This window comes from Megalobrama amblycephala, linkage group LG5 (assembly GCF_018812025.1).
Source record: "Megalobrama amblycephala isolate DHTTF-2021 linkage group LG5, ASM1881202v1, whole genome shotgun sequence".
Classification (NCBI taxonomy): domain Eukaryota; kingdom Metazoa; phylum Chordata; class Actinopteri; order Cypriniformes; family Xenocyprididae; genus Megalobrama; species Megalobrama amblycephala.
The window spans coordinates 3,675,988-3,682,630 of record NC_063048.1 but is presented as its reverse complement, the minus strand read 5'-3'; positions in this window follow the sequence as shown (position 1 = coordinate 3,682,630).

Below are 6,643 nucleotides of genomic sequence, written 5' to 3'. Positions count from 1 at the left end.
ATATGATGAACTGATTTAATTTAGGCTTTTATTCACATATAAACATTCATCAACTCACACATCAGTTGAGGTAAATGGAAGCTCAACGGTTCACTCTTGCGTGTTACGCTGCACATTTGAGCTTCCACGAGAACCTAATGAGGTTTGTTCTTGCATGTCAAGCAGGTTTGGTTGAGCTTCTGTTTATGTTCACTGATCAATGTTTATATGTGAATAAAAGATTAAAGTTTTGAACAACATGGGGGGGGAGTACTTAAAGGGTTAGTTCACCCAAAAATGAAAATTATGTCATTAATGACTCACCCTCATGTCACCCTCAACCCGTAAGACCTCCGTTCATCTTCGGAACACAGTTTAAGATATTTTAGATTTAGTCCGAGAGCTTTCTGTCCCTCCATTGAAAATGTTTGTACGGTAGACTGTCCATGTCCAGAAAGGTAATAAAAACATCATCAAAATAGTCCATGTGACATCAGTGGGTTAGTTTCGAATTTGTTGAAGCATTGAAAATACATTTTGGTCCAAAAATAACAAAAACTACGACTTTATTCAGCATTGTCTTCTCTTCCGGAATCCTTTCCATTGAATTGATTCCATTGAATTGATTCCATTGAACTGATTAATTTAATGTACCAGTATCTCAAATAAGACAAAAAACTTCCTGAGAATGTGGCTTGATGAAAGATTGGGCTTTCTGCGTTGTTAAGCGGACCTTACTTGAGGAAAAATCGTTTAACCTTATTGGAAACCTATTAGCTGACAACATTGTGCGGCCCAAATGGAAACCACACATCTTCACTGGTTTCTGAACTCACAGCTTTGCTAATCAATAACACACTTGTCAGATACTCTTTCACAATCCAAATCTCAATCTTCTTAAAATACAGTGCCCATTTGGATAGATCGGATTTTATACCTTCACTGGTCAAATCAGCTCATGATTTAAGACGTCACCCACCAAAGTGAAATTCCTCATTTCACTTTAGGCACTCTTTTAGAAAACTGGATTCATCCCAGAGGTCACATATCTCCAGCCCATCCTATTTTTGATATCTTAATGGTCTCTTGAATAGCTTTGAGTTCTGGAGGCGAAATGAGATTTGGACAGTAATGTCAGATTTCAAGATACCTTCAGAAAAGTAAAAACGAAGCGAGAAAAGGGTCATATATCTCTTGAGGGGTTCGGGGTTGAAACATTATAAGTGTATCGGCAACATACACAAAATAAAAATCCATATTTAGATGCATTTGTGCAGCATATTGAAAAATATGATCATAAAATCTTTTGTAGCGCACCCATTCCTTTATTTCAGATGTTATCAGAAAACAGGTGAGGACGGTTAAGTAACTTGGTGCCAGTACGCGTTGGGTGGAGGTCACACTTGAGCACACACACACACATATTAAAGCCGGACCGGCTCTCACAAAACACCTGCACTAAAGGAGCACCTGTCAAGGGGAGGGGAGAGAGGGGGGTCGGGGCCGTACCTCGTCTTGTCTCCACGTATTGTCCTGCAGCGGAGCACGAGAGGGGAAAAAAGAGCGAAGAGGGGCCACCTGTCTCCCTTCATCGCTCCCACTCCTTCATCTTCCCTCGGAGCGATTACACCAGGTCTCCGACACTAATCTAATTATACTGCTAAAAAGAAAGAGAGACACCGAAGAAGAGCCTTAGTGTGTTCTAATTAAGGCATTGCCAGAGGTTGGAGACAATGCGAGCCGTGTTTTTTTCACATGCGATTGCGAGAGAGTCATAAAGAGTTTTGCTCTCACTTAAGGCAAGGCTATTGTGATATGTAGGACATCCGAGGGGCGGAGGGAAAGTATAACTATCAGCAATCTGATGTAAAGGTCATGCAATGAGAGAAAGAGAGTGAGAAAGAGAGAAATGGATGGAGGGAAAGAGTGCACTAGGGCTATATGAATCATAAGTTTTGTCAAAGAGGTAGTGGCAGGGACCGGTCTATACGAGCAAGGTCGCAGTTCAGCGTCGCGCCTCAGGACCTGCTGCTCTTAAGCAGCCGCAGCTGCATTGTTCTCACTCCAGCCAGTGGAGACTCGCTGTGTCCATCCGATTAGCCACTCCGTGACCGTCCTTCACTACAGTATCACATACTGTTTACTGCGAGGGAGACCTTTAGTGAGGAGACAGATTGTTCACTTTGAAAGAGTCCTCTAGCCGGCCTGAAGCGCCGTTTGTGCATGAGAGTCCTCCAGTCCTTCAGGAAACTCCCACACACGCTACTCTCCACCATTATGCAGCGACAAGAGGCTTTAGCCAAACAATATAACATGCCGTTATTTTGCCGGCCATTGTTCTGTAGCTGTAATTGATGAAGAGATGGAACAAGTGCGTTGTTTCATCTTTGTCTTAAAATGTTAAGCTTTTGTAGCATGACGGGAAATGCATTTTTGCACTCTTTATGTTTTAAGGGACTCGCTAAACGTACACTGTGGTTTTCTAAGGGGCTCACAGTTCACTTAAAAAAAAAAAAAAAAAAAAAAGTTGATCTATGTACTTAGGTCAGTTGCGTCTCATCCTCGCTGTTTTTTCCTGCATCCCGACTTCTTGAGTTAGCTGTTTTTTAAGACGCAATGTCAAGTAACTAAATTTTCCGTCTCATTGTTTGAAATGTGTGATGGGCTGCTCACATTTAACACTAAAAATGACTACAGTACAGACTGTGTAAAATACTTTTAAGTTTATAAAAAAATTAAATCAGACTTGCCTTAACAGGGTTCACTTCAGAATTAAAATTTCCTGATAATTTACTCACCCCCATGTCATCCAAGATGTTATGTCTTTCTTTCTTCAGTTGAAGGTTTTTGAGGAAAACATTCCAGGATTTAGGGCTGTCAAACGATTAATCGCGATTAATCGCATACAACAATAAAAGTTTGAGTTTGCCTAATATATGTGGGTGTACTGTGTGTAATTATTATGTATATATATAAATACAAACACATTCATGTATATATTTGAGAAATATTTACAAGTATATGTATTTATTTATATTTTTGTATAATTTATATTAAAAATATTATTGTACATAACATATTTCTCTTAAATATAATTTGTGTGTATTTATTATATACATAATAATATTACACACAGTACACCCACATATATTATGCAAACTCAAACTTTTATTTTGTATACGATTAATTGCGATTAATTCGTTTGACAGCCCTACCAGGATTCTTCTCCATATAGTGGACTTCACCGGGGTACAACGGATTGAAGATCCAAATTGCAGTTCCAATGCAGCTTCAAAGGGCTCTACACGATCCCAGCTGAGGAATAAGTGTATTATCTAGCGAAATGATCGGTCATTTTCTTAAAAAAAAATAAAAATAAAAATAAAATAAAATATATATATATATATATATATATATAATATATGTTTTAACCACAAATGCTCATATTACACTAGCTCTCTCTTGAAAATGAGATTCAAATTTTTCGCCCTACCGTGGTACTTCAGCCTACGTCACGCACGACCTTTCCAACATGATTATGTAATGCGTGGCACATCGCAGAGCTAGTGCAAGATGAGCATTTGTAGTTAAAAAGTATATAATTTTTATTTTTTTTTAGAAAATGACAGATCGTTTCACTAGATAAGACCCTTATTCATCGTCTGGGGTTGTGTAGAGCCCTTTGAAGCTGCATTGAAACTGCAGTTTGGACCTTCACCTCGTTGGTAACTGGTAAAGTCCACTATATGGAGAAAAATCCTGGAATATTTTCCTCAAAACCTTAAAGGGTATAGTTCACCCAAAAATGAAAATTGTGATGTTTATCTGCTTACCCCCAGGCGTATCCAAGATGTAGGTGACTTTGTTTCTTCAGTAGAACACAAATGATGATTTTTAACTCCAACCGCTGCCGTCTGTCAGTGGTATAATGCAAGTCAGCGGGAAACTTTGACTATAAGAGTAAATAAAACACAACAGACAAATCCAAATTAAACCTCTGTGGCTCGTGACGACACATTGATGTCCTAAGACACGAAACGATCGGTTTGTGCGAGAAACCGAACAGTATTTATATCATTTTTTACCTCTAAAACACCACTATGTCCAACTGCATTCAGCATTCGCTTGGTGATGTCTGATTCGCGCTCTGACAACGGCAGTGATGTCTGGCACTCATTGAAGTATATGCGCGAGACATCACTGCCTGTTGTCAGAGCGCGATCAGACCTCACGAATCGAGTGATGAATGGATGAATGGACATAGTGGTGTTTTAGAGTTAAAAAATGATATAAATACTGTTCGGTTTCTCGCATAAACCGATCGTTTCGTGTCTTAAGACATCAATGTGTCGTCACGAGCCACAGGGTTTAATTTCGATTTGTCTTTCGTGTTTTATTTACTCTTACAGTCAAAGTTCCTGCTGACTTGCATTATACCACTGACAGACGGCAGCGGTTGCAGTTAAAAATCATCATTTGTGTTCTACTGAAGAAACAAAGACACCTACATCTTGGTATGTGCTGGGGGTAAGCAGATAAACATCAAATTTTCATTTTTGGGTGAACTATCCCTTTAATTTCTTTTTGACTGAAGAAAGAAAGACATAAACATCTTGGATGACAACGTGGGTAAATTATCAGGAAATTTTAATTCTGAAGTGAACTAATCCTTTTAGATGGCAAGTTATGGGTTGATTTGTTAGTTTCAGTGCCAACCTGGTTGAGTAAACTTGATCCTGATTGTTACACATCAACTTTTGCCATCCGAGTGATTCCACACAGCTTCATGTGTGTTGAGGTCACGACTGTGATGTGACCTGCAGACTTCTGGCTCCAATAGGCCTCAGTAGGGTTTGAAGTCATTTGAAGAATTTATGGCCTAATGAATCAAAGACTGTTTATGCTTTTCACTATTATTTTTGTGACCTCCACCATTGATTGACTTGAAGCCCCACTGCTTTACAAAAGGCTGAAGTTAAGAATCATTGAGTGTTTACATGTGCACCCATAATGTGATTATTTCCAATAATAAGAGTAAAGACTTAATCTCAGAGAGATGTTTACATGACGAGAGCATACCTCTTCACTCCCGTTTACATGCAATTTTCATTATTCTGATTATTCCCTAAGAATTGTGGTTATTATATAATGGGGTATGCAATGCATAGCACATGATGAACTCACATGTAGTAGGTGTGTTACTGGCCGCTGTTTTAATCCAAATGCAAAACACTTTTCTATGGATGTATTGGATCTTCATTTTGATGTTTTCGGCCATTAATACACGTGCAACAGTGTCAACATGAACTCAGTATCTTCAGCACCCCAGAAATGTGATTCCTTCTTTACTGCTATGTTTATGAATCTATGCAAGACAACGTCCTCATCAGTGTACATCACAAGCACATGTGTACTTTGGTCAGAGTGATAGATGAGATTAAGGTGTTTACATGCCTGTTTATTGCGATTTAAAATAAACACAAGCCACATATTTTACTAGGATTATGGTTACTACAATTATGAGCTTAATCGCTTCACTTCGATCAAAGTTTTGTTTACATGAGGTAAAGTTTAGTCGCAATATTGCCTAAATCTCATTATAATCGCATTATGAGGGTGCATGTAAATGTAGTCAGCGTTGCAGTCAACTTTTCTTCAGATATTCTGATATTCTTCTGATTAGCGAGTCATAAAAGTTGTATTTACTGCTTGACAGGACTTACTGCCACTTGTTGTCACTTCTAGCCCTTTCCACAGTGGTTTCTCTTTTAAGCTTCTGCATTATTCCTTAGAGTTGAAGACTTACTGTATATCCTGGAAATGGAAGACATACTAAATGCTGTGCAAGCATTTCACTGGATTTCCTCCTGTCCCTTAAGGATGTGACCTTTATACTCTGATTATCAGATTCAAACTCCTTGCTGGGTCTTTTCACTGGGTCTACCATTTTCAAACTCCATTATTTTTAACATTTATTTATGACGGTTAAAAAAATAAAAATCAGGTTGGAGTCTGTCTTACCGTGGTTCCCAACCCTGGTCCTGGAGTACCCCCAACTCTGCACATTATATATCTCCCTAATCAAACATCACACCTAATTCAACTTATCAGCTCGTTAGTAGAGACTTCAAGACCTGAATATATGTATATATATATAGGCTGGCCACACACTTGAAGAGTTATAATGCCGATTTATGAGCCCGATTATGCACCAACCAACGATCTAGGGGTGTGGCCCGATTTGAGGCTTGTCACAACGGACTTTTTGTCCAAAATATCCTCAATTGTGTGGTTTCATTACGATTATTTTACTACTCCTGATCGCGTCAGAGCCTCCACGATCCCAAAAGGTAAATTTCAAACGTGTTTCCGACCCTTGAATGGTACTGCCTGTGACTTGATACCCGCAATAGCCAATGAGAGCAAGCAAGCGTCACCTTTTGGATGTTGCATGCTTCTATAACTGAAACTTGGCAGCCACAAACATTCCACAAAAGTGAAATATTGAGAAAGAAGATCACTCACTTTTTACTTTTTTCGCTGCAAACCGAATACACTCCAGGAGAGCTAAATAACAAGGATCAATTGTCCTCCATTTTGTTTTTCTTCTCAAGTAATGTTTGATCGCGCAAGTTGCCATGAGATGTTGTCTCACTGTGAAATC